Genomic DNA, 22,268 nt, shown 5'->3' on the forward strand with positions numbered 1-22,268 from the left:
GTTATATTTTTTATATTATTTATTATCATACTCTTATTTTTTTATATGATCTGACACTATATATAAATATTGATCTATTTTGTAAACAATATTATATTGATCACTCTTAAACGAACAATTGTTCGTTTAAGAGTGATCAATATGTTGTTTACAAAATAGATCAATATTTATATATATAGTATCAGATTATATAAAAAAAATACAGTAATGTAATGAAACTTAAATCATAGATATGACTAATATCTATTTTTTAAATCAAGAAAAAACCGTTAAAAAATACAAAATACAAAACAAAAACAAAAACAAAAATAAAGCAATAGAACAATTAAAAAAAAACTTTTTTGTATTAATTTTTATACAATATTTCAAGGTTACCCTCGTTATCAAGTATAATATATATATATATATATATATATATATATATATATATATATATATATATATATATATATATATATATATATATATATATATATATATATATTAATATAAAAAATCGTTAAAAACAAAGTTCTATGTAGGTGAAACAAAACTCAAGATTTCAACTCGCATTTGCCAACATCAAAAACATACTTTTGAGGGAAAATGGAAAAATTCGGCCGTAGCGGGACATTCCAGAAATTGCCATGGTGCTTTTGGCTGGAATAAAAACAACACGGTTAAAGTAGAGGTAGACTATTTTAAGAGAAAAGTGAGAGAGTCTTTGGAAATACAGTTTCACCAGTGTTCTCCAAATGAAGGCGGTTTGAATAAAGACGACGGTGATTACGTCACATCGTCGTTTTGGAAACCTTATTTTTCTTATTTAATACGCAAGAACACGTTACATTGAAGTTTTATTATTAGTTTGTTTTTTTAACAGTTTTTTATATTACTTGAATAACGAGGGTATATATAACCCCTAGAAATATTGTAATTTAATATAAAGAAATTTTTAAGGATAAGTTTACATACTATACCAGATGTTTCAGCTGAATTAAATTTTAAAAACAAAGCAAAGACAAAAACAAAAACAAATCAATGCAACAGTTTCTTTTGATTCATAATATCGAAACATAGGTTTCCAAAAGGAATTCGTGACGTAACCTCCGTCATCCTGATTCAAACCGCCGTCTGAAGGTGCACATTCTTGGCGTTGTATTTCAAGTGCCTTCCTCACTTTTCTGTTAAAATTGTCGACCTCTACTTTTAAAGTATTTTTATTGCTCCATGTAAAATTACCATGACACTTTTTTGAATGCTCCGCTATTGCTAAATAATCCCATTTTCCTTCGTATGTATTTTTGTGATATTGGTGAATGAGATGAGATTTTAAATTTTGTTTCACCGATATAATTTTTTTTGCAAGAGCATTCAAGTTTGTACGCACCTGGGTAAGAATTTATAAGAAGAGGAGGTTTATTTTTTGTGATAAGTATATGTTGTAAATTATTGGTGATTTAAAGACTGGTGTGTAACTTGCTTTTTTGAAATTTTTTTTTTTTTTTATTAACTTTTATTTTGCTGATTAAACAATATTACAACTTTTCATATAAAATAAATAACATCGTAAAAAAACCCATAATAAAAACGTTTTTAATTTTTTATTTATTTATACATACACATACACATATTTATACATACACATACACATATTTATAATACACATACACATATACACATGCACACACATATATATACTGTTATAATCAGTCAGCGACTCAAAGAAGGTAAAGATAATGCGTTTATCATCACAACCTTTTCATAGAGCCCCTCTAGTCACTCATTAAAAAAAAAGAAAAACACTAACTTTTTAAAGTAAAATAAAAGTTTAATAAACAAAGCTCTTTTTTTTTAGTGTAAAAAATTAAAAACAAAAAAAAATATATTAAAACACATAAGAAAAAAAATATATATATTAGTAATAATAATAATAATAAGAAAAAAATTTTAAAAAATCTGAAAACAAATACTGTAAACTATAATATATATGTCAGGAATTAAGGAGATGCATTTTAGTTTATCGTTTAAACGATGAAATGCTTTTTAGGTCTTTAAAAACGTAATAAAAACGTTTTTAGAAATATGCCTTTTGCATTGTAATTTTTTATTTGAACTCGATATTTATGAACTAGAAGATTCTGGACATATTGGTTTAAGACTTATGGTAGTAGTTGCGGAGTGTTTTCTACATTTTCACGAAAGTAATGTTATTGCACAAGCGATATCCAATAATATTCATGTAAAGTCATTTAAAAGATACTATATTAATGCTAACATTTTTACTGAAAGAGTTGAACCAAATCATACTTCGTTTACGGTTCTTTGTGTGAGGTAAATTTAAACTAGGGCGTACGAAAGTTTGTAATTTAAGCCGGGCTTTAGCAGTACGTCATTGTATATACGAGTAGATCTTTGAAAAAAAAGTTCACTAAACGAATTTGCAGACAATCTTAACTGAATTGAATGCGGTAGTTGTTTTAAAAAATTGAATGGGTGGTTTAAATTAGCATCTACATAGTTTAAAGAATTTCCAGGCTTGGAATATGGTTGAAAAGTATGGTCGTTGAGATTTAATGTGACGTCAAGGTAATTTATAACTTTCATGTTGCACAATAATAGTGAGATCAATTAATAGTTATAACAATAAAAAAACAAAATCTTTTTTGGTTTTTTATTGTTATAATTATTTAGTCAAAAACATTCCAATTCCATCAACAAAAAACAACGTAATACAGTTACTAGATATAACGTATAATAAAAAGAATGGGATGGAAAGCTTTCTTATTTCATTAAAGTAAGAACAACATTTTTTGCAATAATTATGATATAAAAAGAATGTAATTATCCTAAACAAATTTCCGATATGACTGCATTTGAAAACAATCAAATAAATCTAATAAAGGACATCAAAATTTATAAAATATACAATAGTTTCTAAAACAAATTAAAAGATGACATAGAGTAAAAGTACCACAAACCGGACAATATGCAAAAGCGGACACTTATTTTTTTGGAAATTTTCTGCTTATTCCAAAAACAGTTTTAGATTTTCAAAATCTAAATTTAAAAATGTTTGATTTTAAAAAGTTATGATTGAAATAAGATTTTCTTTAGTTTTCACTCAAAACCCGACACACACTAAACCTTATAGTCCTTTAATCAATTAAAATTTAATAAACTGTTTATTATTTTTTCACTCTAATTGAATTTTTTTATTCACTTTAAAATTAAATTATTTTATTATTTTTTCAAACTGACTGAATCTTTTTCATTTAGGTTTTTTTAAGTTTTCACACTTTCGTGTTAATTAATTTTGTACTTTTGCACTTATACTGTTGAAGTTAAAGTGCTAAAGTGCACAAAGTAACCACAAAAATGCACAAGTAACGATAAAAGTGCATCGTTTCTTCGATTTCAAAAATCTTTATAAATCTGTAACTGATTGAATTTACTAAAATTAAAACGGAAAAAAAAAAAAAAAAAAAATATGAGAAGCCTTACACTGAGGAGACAATAAAAAGCGCATTGGATAAGATTAAAAATGGCAAGTTGAGCTTAAGAGCCGCATACCAAAATCCGAACAAAAATAAAATAAGACTTTAGTAGTTGGTAGTGGCAATACAAAAAAATTGAGCCCTTTTTTCGAGTTAACCTTGGTTCACATTTTTCAGATGCTTGGCGATTGGTGCTTTGGTAGACGATAAGATCAAGTCAAAGTTTATTGAGAAACTATTAAATTGAAAATGATGAAACGTTTTTATTCAAAAATGTAACGCCTGGTCGCAAATGGTACAAAGGATTTATCAATGGCAGTCAGAACTAAGCGAAAGAAAAGCTACAAATATCGCATCTTTGAGAGCAGGGTCATACACACCAGAAATTATTGCACGTTATGCTTTATGCTTTAAAAAAATATTTTGATTTAGCAAAAATAGGTTTTAGTAAAGCCATGCATTTGTAGAATTGTGATGAAACTGGTTTCAATGGTGACAAAGGTAATACGAAAGTAATTACCAGAAGTTGTACAAAGCGTCCACTAGTATTAACAGGAAATAACAAAAAAATAAACTACACTGTTCTTAATTGTGTTAATGCTAAAGGATGCCTTCTACAGCCTTTTTCTGTTTACAAATCAAAGAATCAACCCTATGATGGTTGGGCCCAACAAACACGCTTCACACAAAATCACCATCTGGTTGGATGGAAAGTAATCAATTTTTACAGTGGCTCGATAAAATGGTTTTTCTTCAGATTTAAAAAATTGGTGGTCAACATATTTTACTTTTAGATGGTCACAGCAAACACAGGCGTCATTAAGTGTAGTCTTAAAGTGTAAAGAAAACAATATAACACTAATTTGCATTCCCGCCCATTCATATCACATTCTGCAGCCTCTTGATGTTGATATATTTTCTTGAATATCACGCCAAACATCTTTGACATGGATCTTGATCCATGCCAAAGATGTTTGGCGTGATATTTTAAGAAAATCTTATGCTGAAACTGGTTTTAGCAATTTTTCCTAAAAAATTTTCCCAAGACTCCTTGCACAGTTATAAAGAAGCAACATAGCTTGCACTCGGACTGAAATTATTGCTGGTTTTGAAAACACTGGAATCTTTCCATTAAACCAAGACAACATTGACAATTCAAAATAACAAATTTGTCAAATTTTTAATAACATCTTAATAACATCATCTGCAGTTACAAAATTACCACGCAGACCAAGTTCTTTGCCTCAAACTGCCCAACAAACACAAACCTTAATTCTGCCTGCAACTCCAACTTCAATTCCAACTTTAAATTTAACTTCTCAAGAAAAATTGTTGACTCGTGTAAAAATAAGTCTTAAAAGTGCTCTTTTGAAGCAATTTCAATTTCAAATTGCTTACAGGCATCCTGCAAAAAAAGCCAGAAGTGTCAGAATAGTGACTGGTCAAGTTTTTACAGAAGAAGGATGATTAAACCAGTTAAGAGAAAAAGAAGACGCGAAGCTATTAAAACAAACATATGTTGAAATTGCAGCAGCAAAAATGAAACTTCTGCCAAGAAAGCCAAAAAAAAGTACAAAAAGTGTCCAAAGTTTTTTGAAAATGAAGAGCCAGAGATGCAGGTTTTATAGAAAGCTTGTAAAAAATCAAGTTGCAGTTCGTGGCTTTGTGAGCCTTGTCTCCCAAAAAGATATATATAAGGCGAAGAATTCTTTTGCACGAAAAATTGCAGAACCTAGTTTTTTTTTTTATTGAAATTTTTTTTTTTATTTCAAGCTCAAGCTTGCTCATGTTTTTTTATTTATTTTTTTCAAGTTTTTTTCTGTTTGCATTATTATTATGTGTATATTTTAACTTTAAAAATAAAAATATTGAGTTTATCTATGTTTTTTTTTTTTTTTATATAATTTAGAACTGTGCGTCTTTAGGGACAATATTCCAAAAAGCGGACACTTTAAAAAAAAAAATCTTATTCTCTAGAAACTTGAAATTAAAAAAATTTCTTTTTTAACTGCAAAGCTTCTCTAATAAATAACTATATTCAGGACCGGCGCCAGAGTTTTTGGCGCCCTAGGCGAATCTGACATACTGTGCCCTCACTCCCTCCACCACCCTCCTTCAACTTATTTTCACATTTGTATTTACATTCAGATGAATAAATGCATAATCATAAATAAACGAATATTCATGTAACTTTATAATGTATTAATAAATAATTTCAAAACTTCACTTTTTGTGCTTTTGTTTTTGCAAATGTAGAAATAAGTTCCGTCAGTTCAATGTTTCCAGCAATATCATGTTCACTTGAACGAGTAGCTAATCCAGCAAGTCTTTCTTGCTGCATAGACGTTCTCAAATATGTTTTTATCAGCTTGAGTTTTGAGAAGCTTTGCTCACCGCTAGCCGCGGAACTAGAAGTGTCAAAAGGATTTATAAAGCTATAACAGTGTTGGAGACACAATCTGTTAGATTATTTTATAATATAAAATTTAGTAAATATAGTCGCTATTGATTTCAGTTCACTACATAGATCAACTGCATGGATATCTTTGGAGTCTCCATATTGCAAAGCTTTCTCAAGATTCAAGCAATGTTCCATAACATCTTTGCTAGTTACACTCTGTAAACAGTGGACATCATAAAGAAAACCAAACAACGAACTTATTATTAACATAGGAGTAAATTTTTTTTCAACCAATTGTATTGCTGTGTCAAGAATAGCAAAGTTAAAGTTTACTTTGAATTTTTTGACCTACTTAAAACTAGCAATAGCGTTTGCTATAAACTGCTTAATGATAGTTTCAGTCATACGTGAGTCCATAAGTGAGTCAAATAAAGCTAAAAATTCCACAAATTTCAGAAAGTTTCCGTTACCAGCAATATTCAGTTTCTCATGCGTTCCACTAAAAGCAAGATTTTGTATACCAAGAACTCTAACTTAAGCTATCCACCGCTTCAAGATTTGCGACCAATACTGCCCTTCATTTTTAACAAGACGCAAATGTTCGGCATCAACTGTTTTATTGTTTGGCAGTCCCAGTTCGAACTCTATTCAAGACTGAAAATTTGCAAGATGTTCACTGCTTTTCTCATTCCCTGACAGAATTGCGGACATGTTATTTCAATCATGTAAACCATTGGAAGAAAGAGATGACGCACCTGTTGTGCTACTGGTAAACAGTTTGCAGCAGAAGCAATACACATAGTCATTACTTACAGAATACTGCAGCCAATGTTTGCGAACTTCATCTCAATTGACGGCGGTTGTAATGGTTTTTTGAAAATTTTGTTTGCATGCTGTCCTTAGGAAAGTCGAACTGATCGACTTGTTTTGGTCCATTTTTGACTTCGGCTTCATTCGCAGCCCGTAGTTTGCGAAATTGCGCACCTGGCAATTTTTTTCTTTCTGCCGTCGTGGATTGAAATATCGAAGGAAACTGCTAAAATTAATAAAAATGATCACATTCTATCTCTTTAATATCTTTAAATTAATACAATATTATTTTTACTTCTTTATAAAAGTTTTAAAGATACATTTTTAAACTTTTAAAGCTCCATAAATATAAATAATAACACTCTATTAGTATAAAAACACAATATAAATCAGTTAATTTGTTACTATACTACTTCGTAATTGCTATTTAATTAAAATTCTTACTATTTCTGAATTAACACGCCAGTAAAAACAATTTTCACAATGAAGTTAAACGTGCTAAAATTTTCTTTAAATGAGTAAGGAAAACTTTGCACCGTATTAATTACTACAAAATTTCATTCTGCATAAAAAGTATTAAAAAATCACGTCAAATAAAACAAAAATATCATAAGTATTTATTCTTATGTTTTATTTGACGATTTTGTTTTACTCTTTCAAATCTCCTAAATTTAATTCAAAAGAGACTTAAAAAAGATTTTGGCAGTGTTTTTGATATATTTATTTTTATGCAGCGAGTTTTTGTGCCGCCCTAGAAAACTTGCCGCCCTAGGCGGCCGCCTAGTTCGCCTAGTGGTTAAACCGGCCCTGACTATATTCCAGATAAAAATAAATCCTACTAATTCTCAATATTAAAAAAGTTATTTAGCTTTTTGTGAAGAGTATCCGGTTTGCGCTATTTTTATTCTATCTACCATACGTTATTGTAATTTTACGTATACTTTTGCAGATAAAACATCTAATCATCTGCTGTCTGATATAGGCGTGTGCACTTATGCTTTACCCCGCGACTTTATCATACGCTGTATGATAAAGTTGCTGGGTAAAGCATAAGTCGCGATGACGTTTATCTGACGGGATAAACTAGTTATTAGTGTTAATAATTTAATTATTATTTAACCACGACACAAATTTTGTTTGCACATTAGCATTAATGTTGTTTTTTTCCATTTTTAGGTCCTACATTGTTATGTGCATACTTTTTATTTTGCTTTGTAAGTTTTTGTTTTATTATTGTAAATATTGTTTGGGTACATTGCCTGTTTGATTTTTGTCATCATATTAGTATATTTTAAAATATGCTTCTATTAATCTTTAATTAGTCTTGACAACTGTCAAAATATGCTTTGTTCGAAAAATAATTGTCTTAATTCTGATGTTCTTCATTTTTCACTCAGGCGTTCACTGCTCGAGTGTGACCATTCGCAAAATTTATATGCTTTGAATTTATAAGGCTTTGAAATAGCGCGTTCTCAAAATGCACGCGGTCATTTGAGAAAGATATCTTAAGCGAGTTAAAGGATCACTCCTTTTAATTTTTTAAATCGTTTACATTTTGTTTGAGTTTTTCTTTATTTTTTTTTATCAATTTTGTTTTTATTGAGCTTATATTTTATTTTTTAGAAGGAAATAGGGGTGTGGATGAGGCCTAGTTATTTTTTATGCAACAAAAAAGTTATACTAATGCTATTCCCATAAAATTGGTTATTACAACTTTGAAATTTCTGTGATGCTATTAACTATTTTTGTTCATTTTTAGAAAATTTAGAAAAGTAAATTAAAATTTTGTGCCAACACTGACATGACATGTCACATGTTGTTGTATGTAAAGGTTAAATTTTGTTATGAGGATTACAGTTCTTATGAAAAAAAAAAAATCAAGGTAAAGAGTATTGTTTGTATATATAATTTATTTACTTTGAATCTATTTAAATTTTGTCGTGTCATTTTTATAATTTTTGTTTACACATGTTTATTATTTGCATATATGGTTTTTTGATAAGTAAGTGTATGTGGTAATATATGCTTTATAGTTGTTTTATCTATGTGTTTTTATAATAATGTAAAGTGTTTTTTTGTTTGTTTGTGTATGTGTTAATATGTGTTATATAATTGTTTCATAAATGTGTTTGGATATATTCATATAAGGTTAAATATATATATATATATATATATATATATATATATATATATATATATATATATATATATATATATATATATATATATATACATATATATATATATATATATATATATATATATATATATATACATACATATATATATATATATATATATATATATATATATATATATATATATATATTTATATATATATATGTATATATATATATATAGTGTTTATAGTTGGTACATATGTTTATATTATGTTGTTTCCAAAGTGCTGTGACTTGGTAAACATGTAGAGCAAGATTTTTTGTTAACCTTGCCAGCCAAGTGATGTACTTATAGCAGAGGGTTACACGACAGTGTTTAGTGTCAAACTGTTACTGCTTAAGGTCTAGGTGTTTTCAAGCCTTTATTATTAATTATTCTAAAAATACATAAGAATGTATTTTATTAACATTTTGCGTAATGTTGTTACTTATGTTCTGCTATATATGAATGTTATGTTACTTAAGTTATGTTATATGCATAATATATAAACTATATTGCTATTGTTGTGTGTTGTTGTTGTGATGTTGTTTTTTTGTTATCTTTTGAGTTGATAGACATTTGGCTTACGTTCACGTTGGTGTCTATTGTTAAAAATGATAAATAATTAATTTCTTTATTAAAAATCACTGCTTTTAATCATTCACTAAAAGCCAAGACAAATTATTTTGCCATATATACAATTTGTTTTATCTCAATTTGATTTTTTGTCTTTAGCGCTGTTTATTACATGATTTTGCTATAAATATTTTGGAACCACGATGTACCAGCATAAATTATTTTCTAAAACTTAACATGAAATAATAATATTTAATAACTACTACTCTGGTAAATCACAACAGCTTTTCTATATAAGGTACATTGATTTTCATTTTCAGTATGTAATGTTTTTCTTACTTTTTTACTTATTTGTAACATTTTTTATTTTAGATTTATCAGATGATGTATTTATGTGGTATAGAAGAACAAAATATTGTAAAGTTTGTGAATTTTTTAAAAACATTTACTAATAATTTTTTTCAAAGAAATAAATATTGAAGTTTGCAAAAAAGGGTTTACAACGTTTTTTTGTTTTTCTGTGTTAGCAGTATGTTTATAATTAGAATTGCAGGTTTTTAATAGTTTTTTAAATTATTATTTGCTAAGTTATTTTTTTTTCAAACATCTTCTAGCTGATATATATATATATATATATAGATATATATATATATATATATATATATATATATATATATATATATATATATTTTTAACTCTTAAGCTTTTTGTATCATATATTTTAAATGACAGTTTGTTATATATAAAAATTATTTGTGTGTGCTATTTAGAGTAGAAAAAAATTTTTTGTTACTACTTTCAATTAAAAGTGAAGCAAGTTAATCGTCGCAGAAATAAAAGAGATAGGATTAGGCAAGATGAAATTAACAATCCACAAAATGCTAGAAATGCTGCTCGGCAAGCAGCGAATAATTCAAACCCAAATGAGGAGAGCTTGGTTAGGCGAGTTGAAAATAATTGTCGCAAAAATGAATGAGATAAACTAAGGCGAGATGAAACTAATAGTCAACAAAATACTAGAAATGCTGCTAGATACTAAAGAATGCATTGTATAGCAAGAAGTAACACTATTCCAGATTATAATTATTTAGGAGAAATGAATTATATTTGTCAGCATTGTGGTGCTAAGAAGTTTCCTGATGAAGCACATTTTTTATGTTGCCATAATGGAAAGGTAGTTTTTTTTCAACCTTCACCATTTCTACAAGATTTATTAAAGGAAATTATGCAGATGGAAATGCCGATCTGAATTTTTTAAAATATATTAGAAATTATAATGCCTGTCTTTCTTTTGTTTCATTTAAAGCTAATTTAGTTCAACCCATGAATCATGGGCCGCCATGTTTTAGAATACGTGGTCAAGTTTTTCATCGTATAGGTAAGCTTAGACCAAATCAAGATGTTCCGCTGACATATTGTCAACTATACATCTATGATCCACTTGCAGCGGTAAATTTTAGAATGCCATAGTAATGATCTTTGCTTAAATGATTTAATGTTTCAATTGCAAAATATTATTAGTGAAGAGAACCTAATTGGTCCTGCATTTAAAAACATAGTTGAAGTGGAAGATGAAGAAATTCGCCGAGCAGCTATAGAAGGTCGCTCAGTTGTAAAAATGTCTATATAGTAAGATAGACGTTGCTATAATCTCCCTTCACATGGTGATGTTGCAGTTGTATTTGTTGGCAATTATGGTGCTCCACCTGCTTCCAGGAAAGTTGTTATTTACCCAAGAGGTCATCTTCTTAAAACTATATCAAAGATGTCTGCCAACTTAGATCCTATGGTTTATTCTCTATTTTTTGCAAGGGGGGATGCTGGTTGGCATAATCAATTGGTTCATAACCCTGAATGTGCTACATTGGTTAGAAATCATGTTACATTATCTCAGTATTACAATTATTGACTTTCAGTTAGACAATTAACCTAAACAGAGAAGCAAGCAGTACGATGCATTCCACAAACATGTAAACGACCTTGGAAATGATCATAATATTAGACCAGGACATGTTGTAGTTTTGCCATCAACAATGTAGGAAGTCCTAGAGCTTTATTTAATTTAATTTGTTTAAATATAGTAGTTTTGATAAAAAAAATAGTTGTTCCAGGGTTTTTGCTTTTCTGTTTTTAGATTTTTAAGAACTAAGCAACTTAGCTAGGCAAGTTTTGTTTTATATTTTAGTGCAATTAGAAAGAGCTGAAAACTATTTTTTAGAGCGATTGGAAATAGGTGAAGTGATTTTTAGTCCCTTCAGATCGCTTTGTTGTTATTTTTTTTATTATTAGAAGGGTTAATAATAATGAAAATTTTTAGACAGTAGAACTGGTACTGATTTTAGTAAGTTTGCTATTTTTTTATTTTATTTTGTGTTGGGTATATTCTTTATTAAATATATATTTCATGTATTTAACATGGAAAACTGTCTGCAATTTGTTGACAAATAAGTTTATATACATAAATGTCTATATCTCAGTATGTTTTATATTTCTCTGTATATGAATATTTTCTCTTAGAAAATATTAATATACACTCTTGAATTCCTTTGTTTTTTTTATTACTTAAGAGTAAAATATACTGACTGATATTGCTTCATTTTTTACACTTTTAGATTGTGTATTGTAGTCTAGATTCTTTGTTAAATTACAATTTATTGATGTAAATAAATGTTGTTTTATTTTTGATAAACAACATATGTATATATATATATATATATATATATATATATATATATATATATATATATATATATATATATATATATATATATATATATATATATATATGTAACAATAGTAATGTTACTAGTAGTATGTTAAATGAATACAGTGAAATTGAAATGGCTAATAATAGGCGAAGAATTTATTTGTGTAAATTCTAATAGGCGAAAATAATTGTTGTCCAAATGAAATAAATAGAGGTAGGCAAGATGAAATTAGTCATTGTTGAAATGTAAAAAATGCTGCTCGGCGAGCAGAAAACTTACATGTCAGAATTCAGTGTCAAGCAGTGTTAATGTTTGTTTATTTGATTTTAAACACTTTAGAACAATACTAAGAACGAATTTTACTAATTATAGTAACAGTTGATAACAGTTTTAAATTAAAATGATTTTAAATTTTTTTATAAATTCAAAAATAATGATGTTCTTTTTTATTGTTGTTGCCTTTGTCATCGCTTGATTAGTTTGCTTACAGTTGAAACATGGTTTTAATTTTGTCAATTTAATGATATGAAATTTACTCTATTAATCATTAGTCAACAGTTAGAGAGAAGCTGGAACTTCAAATAATAAAGGTAAAAATAATTTTGTTTATTGGTAACTTAATAAAACCAGTTAATATTATTTATTGCGTGTCTTTTTTACTTTTTTTAATATGCTGCTTTGGAAACGCTTTCTTTCTCTCCCTCTCTTAGATGAGAGTTAAATGAGAATTAGTACAGGGAGCATCAATAAAACATGTTATTACTGAGCTCTTACGTATTTCTTAATACCTCAATTGATAATGACCGTGTATATAAAATATTTTGCGAGTTGCTTGGTATTTTATGATATAATTGTTCAAATTGTTTAACCATAATTGTTCAATATTGTAATAAATAAGATAAATAAAATCTTTTTAGTTCAAGTATTTTAGTTGATAAAATATCTTATTAATTTGTGGTGTTATTTGGCCGTGTTTTTACGTTAAGTTGTCTAGCCTTTTTATAATCTCTTTTTTTTAATTATTTTTGAGAGACTGCAGAATGTCTGTAATGCGCGCTTACAAGTATCGTATGCTATGCGCTATTGTTTCTATGTTTTGTGCCGATAGAGCTGGACTGTTACAGCTACTTTTTTAATTCTTTATATTTTCTGTTATATTATTATCCTTATTCTACTAACAATAAAATGCAAATGATACTTTTGTAATTAAAAATTGTAATTATTTTTCATTTCTTTTTTTAGGTGTTGGCAGACTAAACTTGACTTTCCTTTTATGGTACCTGCTGTGTGTAACAGATTTAAAAAAGAACTTAACTGATGTTAATGTAGTCTTTTTTTGTCGTTAACTATAAGCAATGATTTAATTACTAATAACCCGTATTACGGGTTGCTTACTGCTAGTATATATAACTGATCCAACTCTAATCTCTGAATCATTTAACACTTTTTTTACAAATGTTGCTCATAAACTCAAATGGAATATTCATTCGTCTTACATTAACTATCAAAAGTATCCTAAACATCTAAATTTTTTTATTTTATTATTATCTTCAACAAATGTTCCAGAAATTTCATCTCTTATATCTATTTTGAATCCAAAAAAATCATTAGGTGTAGACAGCATTATCACAAACATTCTTATAGATTTTAACTATGAATCTTCAAATATTCTATTTACAACTATTTACAACCTCATTTATAAATAGAACATTTCCTGATATTTTGAAATTATCTCGCGTTATTCCAATATTTAAAAATGGCTCTAAACTTTTATGCACTAACTACAGACCTATTTCTCTCTTATCTAACATTAGTAAGCTTCTTGAGAAACTTATGTATTCTAGAATGTATTCTTTTCTAAGCTCATTTAATTGTTGAAATGATTTTCAATTTGGTTTTCGATCAAAACATTCTACTTGCATGTAGCATAAAAATTAGGAAAGCTCTTGATTCTGGTTATTTCGTTTGTGGTGTTTTTATCGATTTACAAAAAGCTTTCAATACCGTTGACCGTAGTATTTTAATTTCTAAATTAAATCATTATGGAATTCGCGGTATTATAAATGACTGGTTTCGATCTTATCTTTCAGATCGAAAACAATTTGTAAGTATTAAGTTTTGTGTGGTGTTCCTCAAGGTTCTGTTCTAGGTGTTCTAGGTGTCTCCTGTTTTATTTTTAATCTACGTAAACTACCTAATCAACTCTGTTCCCTTCTCTTCAGCTCATCTGTTTGCTAATGATGCAAATCTTTTACACATCAACAAGTCGTATCATTCCTTTTGTAAAAATTTTGATTCGGATCTAAAAGGTATAGTTCGCTGGTTAAATGCTAACCTAATATGTCTCAACATCGAAAAAACTGAACTATTTTTTTTTTTCATCTCCGGGAAAAAACTATTTCTTTAAAAATGTTGAAATCAAAATTAATAATAAATGGCTATATCCTTCCAGAGTTATTAAATATCTTTGGTGTATTATTTGATTCCAATCTTTTATGGAACTTTCATAATAATGAGCTAAGCAAGAAACTCGAGCTAACGGTATGCTTTTGATAATTCGTGATTATGTCGATAAAGTTACACTAATGCATATTTACAATGCATTATTCTCATCTCATCTTAGATATTGTTGTTAACCATGAGCGAGACTAGGTTTTTTCCAACCGCGACGAGACCGAGACGAGAAGTTAGTACTTCTCGTAAGACCGAGAACGAGACGAGAAATTTAACAATTTTTGAAAACAAATTTATTAAAATCCAAGTAAAAAAAAAAAAAATGTAAACATGGTTTTGACAAATAGACACAAATGACATTTGTCAAATGTAAACAACTTTTTCAAATATTAATTCAGAATTTTTTTGCCAAACTTTTCCAACAAGACAATGTTTTCTCTGATTAAGATGATTTGTTCTACTTTTTCTGGGTGTAAGTTGTGGATGATCGGACGAAATTTCCACCTCAGCTAAAAATTATTATGCTCTTCATCCAGCTTGAACTTCTCTTGACCAAATTGAAAGCTTTCTTGAATATGTTGTTCTGTGATGAAGGCTCAGTTTAGGGTTTGCAATGTCAAACAATTTCTTGAAACCTCTTCCTTCGACTGCTGAAAAGGATGCCAGATCAGTGCAAAAGTAATCCAGCATTGCAGAGTCTAACTGTTTTTGAATGGAATTGTTTTTGTCATATTTGGACTTTGTTTCAAGCATTTTGACCATGGTTCGTTGTTTCTTCTTAGGAGGAGGAAGAAGACAGTCGTCAGTTTTTTCAGAATACTCAACGTAAACTTGGCTGTGTTTTTTTTTCGAGGTGACGATGAAGTCCGCTTGTGTTTCCATCTTTTGTTTTCAAAGACTTATTGCACGCCTTGCATTCAGCACCGTCACTTGTTTTTTGAAAATATCTCCAGATTTTGTTTTTTCTTGGTGACATTTTTGATCGTTGGAATGAGGCAAGAATATTTCTTTTCAATATGAACAATATGTGTCAAGTTGAATTCCACTGGTAAATTAATGAAATTAAGTCGAAAGTGCACCATTTTATACAAAAAGTTTTTGTATTTAAAATCTAATTAAAAAAATTTAAAATCTAATTAAAATTTTTTAATTAGATTTTAAAAAAAAATCTAATTAAAAAATCTAATTGAAAATCTAATTAAAAATTTAATTTGTTTTTGTCAAAAACAAATTAGATTTTTAATTAGATTTAAAATAAACAAAATATTAATTAATTAAAAAAACAAATTATTAAGCATTTTGTAAATTATAATAATTTTTAATTTGGAAAATAATACATTATTTAAGTCTCGCTCTACTTATCGCGAGAATTTTCAATTTCTCGTTTCTCACGAGAAGTCCCATTTCTCACGAGAAACGAGAACGAGACGAGATCTCGCTCATGGTTAATTGTTGTCAAGTTTGGGGTCAAGTTGGAAACTATCGCATTAACGAGTTGCTATCGTCTCAGCGTCAATCCATTAAAATAATAAACTTTTAACCAATTAAATCAGATACTTCAGAGTCCTTCAAAAAAACTTTTCGTTCCAACATTTCCAGCGCTAGTAAAGTATGCTAATCTTCTTTTTGTTTTTGACTCCATAAACAAAAACTTACCATCTCCTATCACAAACTTGAAAGTAGACTATTACATTCTTACTCTACTAAAAATATACATAATGGAAAACTAAATGTCATTTTTTAAAACCCAGAAGTATGGTAAAAATTCTATTGTTTATCAGTGCGTCTGTGAATGGAACAGGAACCTTGCATGCATTTTGAATGAGTCCAAAAAACTATATCCTAAATTACCTTTACTCCATCTTAAACAATATCAATTTTAAAAAATTCTGAAAAACTTTTTGTTTTTATATTATCAATTAAAATATTCTTTTAATTTTCTTTTCGTCATTACTAAAATTATCATCAGTACTTTTTGTTTATTTATTTCTTTTTTATTATTAAAACCTGCAAATTATGATTTCTATATGTTTGTTTTAATGTATGTTCTATGTGCTTTAATCTATGTGTTTACGGTCCATATGTTTCAATGCATGTCTTTGCTCATTATTACTTATATTATGTTTAAAAAATGGTGTCACTCCTTTAATCAGATTTCTGTATGAGTGACACCATCAATCATTAACTTATTATTATAAATAATTTTATGCTCATAACTACCATTGTAATATTAGTTATTATTATTATTATTTTTTCATTGTATTATTGTAAACATACTTATTATTACTATAATTTGTATTAATTTTATTTTATTTTATACTATTACAATATATTACTATTATTACTATTATTATTGTTATTATTATCAAAACTATTGTAAAAATGATTTACGGAAAATATATAGCTTGTTGTTGTTTTTTAGAAAACATAAATCACACAGTTTTTTGTCTCTGGTATACATGAGTTGCATTAATGTGAAAAGACTCTGAAATAAGTTGAGAAAAAGATGCAAGGATTGCGAAGTCTTTGAATTTATTACTTATCAGCCGCGAGCCCTGGAGACTCTGACTGCCATTTACATAAGAACTACGGGTTTACATAAGAACTACGGGTTTACATAAGAACTACGGGTTTACATAAGAACTACGGGTTTACATAAGAACTACTACAAGGGTTTACATAATAACTATGAGTTTAAAATTGTATCAAAAAAATGTTTTATTTTTTTTCACATAGTTAAAATGTAAGGTTAAAAAAAAAGGTTAGTCATTGCTTCTTTCTTTAGCAAAAGATCCAAAGAGCGAACATTCAAGAAAAAGATTCAGAGAGCGAACATTAAGGGTACTTCGATCAAATTTGTAGTTTTACACGCAACATTTAGATTTTAAATAAACACTCCTTACGATTTTATTTTCCAGTATTAATAAATTTGATTTTTTATTGCAGAGCTTTTACCAAAAATATTTACTGCTTGTCAAAATTTAAATGACTATTTTTCCAATCATTAAACCCAGCAAGATTAATACTTTTTCACCAAACTTTGAAGTTACAAATTAATAAAGCACTGGTTTACGGAAAAATAAAAAAAACCTTTTTTGGCACAATTGATTGTCTTTTAATTGAAATACTTAACGCTAATTCTTTGTGTTCAGTGACTTTTTATTGACTACATTTTTTGTTGTTAATCTAGCTTGAATAGTATAATCAGTTTAACTGATTCAATTTCAAAACTACTCTAAAGTATCGGGGCGTTTAGCATTTGCATAGGGCCGTTTAGCATTTGTTTTGACACAAGAACAAATTAAATATATATATAAAAGAAGCTTTTATTAAACCATAAAATTGATTTATTTAAAGTTTTACAAAACCAGGTTCGGTGTCACTAACATAGTTAAAGGTTCGATGTCACTTCCATATTAAAGGTTCGATGTCACTCACATAGTTAAAGGTTCGATGTCGCTGACATAGTCAAAGACTAGTCAATGGATATAAATAAAATAAAAAAATTAAACAAACAAAAAGTAATTATAAAGAAAACTAAAAAAAAAAAAGTAATAATAATAATAAAAGAATAAAAATCAGAAAAAAGTGGAACATTAATAATAAAAATTCAAAACAAAACAAAAATTGAAAAGAGTGGATGAGGTGGTATGAGAGATAACGAATAAATAAGATAAAGTTATATGAGTTCTGGTCAGACGGATAATATAAATAATGAGGATAATATAACGTATTAATAGTATCCTATATACATAATTATCTTAGATACGCTAACATAGCTCGGAGAAACACATTCAAGATTAAGTTAATGAAACATGGTTATAAAACTGTATGCTATAAAAAAGACACTCCACTTGTTAAGCTAAAAGAAATAATAGCATTAAATATTGACCAAATTACTATCTATTATATATTGTGTTAATATATGGTTCATGCTAAAATAAATTAAAAACCAAAAAAAAGAAGCACAAGATGAGATTACTTCCTACTCGATTTACAACAAAAAGTTTTCAAATTAGTTTAAACAAATTTAACACAATAAAATCCGCTAATTTTGTCTTACCTCAAAAAAAAATTTTTTTTCCTATTCTAGGATTGCTTTAAAAAAAGATTTCGAATCTCTGTAAAAACTCTTCTAAAAGGATATTGACAATCAGTTATTTATTTTTATATTGACAATCAGTTATTTATTTTTATATTGACAATCAGTTATTTGTTTTTGTATTGAATATAAAAAGCATTTATAATTTCGAAGTACATTTTGCAAATAATACTTCCGAAATTTAGACTTTCGAAGTACATTTTGCAAATAATACTTCCGAAGTTTAGATTTTCGCAAATTGCACTTTAAATGAGGCTCTAACAAAAGTACTACTTGAAAAGCAAGAGCTTTTAATAGTAATTAACAATAAAACGTCCAACGGTGACTCAGGGCGATCAAAAAGCGTTTAAAACTTTTTTTACGCGCAGCGTCGACGCGTTTATGCGCGCGTTAAAGTTACTATACGTGTACAAAATATTTTTTTTAAAAGTTTTAAAATCTTTAAGACAAACATGTTATTTTGATAAATTACTCTACTTGATGTTTTTATAAAAATGGTTTTAAAAGGATGTTGATACATAGTGAAAAAATTATTGGTAATCCTGCAGTTAAGCGGCCTAAAATAATTTTTATTTTTTCGCTTGTTGCGCTCTCGTCAGAGGATGCTTTTTAAACATTAGAAATATTAAGTGAAATAATAATTAAAAAAAAAGATGCTGCCCCATGCCAAACCCTAAGTCGGTGTAGCAGCACTTCCTTGTAGCAACAGGCTATAAGATAGTCGATGTAGCAGCACTTCCTTGTAGCAACAGGCTATAAGATAGTCGATGTAGCAGCACTCCCTTGTAGCAGCAGGCTATAAGATAGTCGATGTATGTACTGAAGCCAAAAAATATTCCTTTTGTTTATATTAAAAAGTCACTACTTTGAGCAAGTCTTCACACGAAAGCGCAACAAGCGAAAAAATAAAATTATTTTAGGCCGCTTAACTGCAGGATTACCAATTTATTACATTTATTTTATCATTTATATTACAATTAATTTAATAAGTTTATCTGGTAACGATTTTCCTCAATAACTTTTATGTTTTCTAAAAGATATGTTTGATACTTTTCGATCTGATTTTACGAGAAGATAGTGCATCTGATTCATCATAGTGTTTAACCTTCATATTTTTGCCGTGTGCTTTTAGAATTTCTTATTTGTTTGTTTAAATTCTCCAGTGCATCTTCCGAGTATACCCTGATTGGCAAAGGTAGTTTATGCAATTTAGAAGAACTATGCAGATAACTCATAACGCAAAGACATGATTATAAAAATATTATGCAATCTTTTAATTATATCTCAATCGATTTTAGTAATTTCAAAAAAAAACTTTATTACTTTTAAATGCTCTTTTGATAGTATTGCTGTCATTGGTATTGCCAAACGCAGCTTTAGGCATGTCAATATATATGCTTAACCGTTCTCTGAAGAGTATCTGAATCTCTTTCTTTCTTAAATTTACAGATAATTTCTCCTCAATTGTTTTTCGCTTAAACTTTTTAAATTCCATTTTATGAAGATTAAACTCGTCATCTTCATAATAAATTATTTACAATATTTTTTTGAGTTAAGATGTGACGGGAGCAGACAGAAGACAAAAGTCTTATCATCCAGCCCCGTTGTATCATTTACATATTAAACAAAAAATAAGCTATCATATGAAAAAGATATTAAAATCTCTATAAAGTAATATTAAATACTTTTTAATAATTTTTTTTTTTTTTTTTTTTTTTCTAAGTGCCCCAAGAAGTCCTAATGGTCTTATCACAGAGCACCGCGGAAGTGCATTTAACCAGGAAGTTCACGCCTCCTTCCTTACCGTGACGCGAAAATTTGTCCAGAGCTCGTTCCGAACCTGGATCTCCTGCTTTGAAAGCAAGCCGGCCGCATACAATTTTTGAATACAATACAACTTAAGATAAAAAAATAAATAAAATCCAAAGATAAGTAATGATGCAAGAGTGACGCCGCTTTTCAAAAAAAAGAAAAGTGACGTCACCCTTTGAAAAGAAAAGCTTTGTTTGATATTTTTGCTTTATTAAATTTTTATTTTACTTTAAAAATTAAAGTGTTTTTTTATTTTAATGACTGACTAAAGGGGCTCTATGAAAAGGTTGTGATGATAAACGCATCATCCTTACCTTCTTTGAGTCCCTGACTGGTTATAACAGTATATATATATTATAAATTAAAAACGTTTTTTATAAAGGTTTTTTATTTTTTATTTTTTATTTATTTAATTTTATTTTTTATTTATTTATTGTTTAATCAGCGAAATAAAAGTTAAATAATAATAATAATAATATTTATGATCTATAATAAAGAAAAGTCTTCAAAAATATTAGGCAGCATATGATATTTTAATCTAAACACGAATCAGAGAATATTATAAATAATTAAATGGTAAACATTCAGCACTCCAAGTTTTCTAAGCAGTGGATTGGCACTGGTGTATATATTAGTATTTAATGTAAGGCGGCTTGCTTGTTTTTGTTTTTTTAAGATTAGCTATGAATAAACATATAGCTATGAATAAATGAAAAGTAAATTTTAAACAGTTTTTATCCAACATATATCTAGTTTTATACATAATTCCAATACTTTTTGAAATTTTATTTTCTACTAGATTAATATGATCTTTCCAACTTATTTGCTCATCGATTAAAACGCCTAAGAGTTTAACACAGAATGTCCGTTGCAGTTTGTATTTTTCTATTGAAATATCCAGGAGTTTTAAGGACAACGTGTCAAATTTTGAAGATTTAGAAAAGAGAGTATATTTGCTTTTCGTAGGGTTCAGAGAGAGTTTTTTGACTTTAAACCATTCATTAAGGTTATCAAATTCATGATTCATAGTGGTAAAGATTGTCTTAATGTTCGAGTGTAATAAAAAACTTGAGTGTCGTCAGCAAAAAGATTGAAATTTAGTATACTAGATGATAAATAAATACTGTTGATATAAATAATAAACAATAAAGGCCCTAGAATAGATCCCTGTGGAACTCCGCAGGCAATGTTTTCTAATTTAGTGCAGGTTTCGTCATAAGAAACACATTGTTTGCAATTTTTAAGACAGGAACAAAACCTTTTAAAATTATTATTTTTGACTCCATAACCTTTAAGTTTGTAAAGAAGAATATCATGGTCCACAGTATCTAAGGCCTTTGAGAGATAAACACTCCAAAAGTATATTGGTTGTTTTCAAATCTATTAAATATTTCTTTATTTAATTTAATCACTGCATGTTCTTTCGAGTACCCTTTTCTAAATCCGTACTGAATATTATTTAGAACTTTGTGAGTTGCGAGATAGTTGTAAAGCCTATTATGCATTATTCGCTCTAGATTTATAGAAAAACATGGGAGTATTGAAATAGGTCTATAATTAGATAACTTTGAGATATCACCATCTTTAAATATTGGAACCACTCTAGCTAGTTTCGAAAGGTCAGAAAAAACTCCATTTTTAAATGAAAGATTAAAAATAATAAGTAAGGGATATTCAATAATATCAAAAACTTCTTTAACAACCCTAGGGCTTATACCATTAAGACCTGCGCTTTTGTTTAGTTTTATTTTATTGAAAGCAAACCTAAG

General features: G+C 28.0%; 1 long non-coding RNA gene across 1 annotated transcript; it reads left to right on the forward strand.

The window, feature by feature from the left end:
* Positions 1-8,444: 8,444 nt before the first annotated feature.
* LOC136076536 (uncharacterized) lies at positions 8,445-9,971 on the forward strand. Its single transcript, XR_010636352.1, has 3 exons — positions 8,445-8,569; positions 9,583-9,721; positions 9,796-9,971. It is a non-coding gene; the product is annotated as an uncharacterized LOC136076536 (long non-coding RNA).
* Positions 9,972-22,268: the final 12,297 nt, after the last annotated feature.

The sequence above is a fragment of the Hydra vulgaris genome, chromosome 02 (assembly GCF_038396675.1).
Source record: "Hydra vulgaris chromosome 02, alternate assembly HydraT2T_AEP".
In the NCBI taxonomy this organism is placed as follows: Eukaryota; Metazoa; Cnidaria; class Hydrozoa; order Anthoathecata; family Hydridae; genus Hydra; species Hydra vulgaris.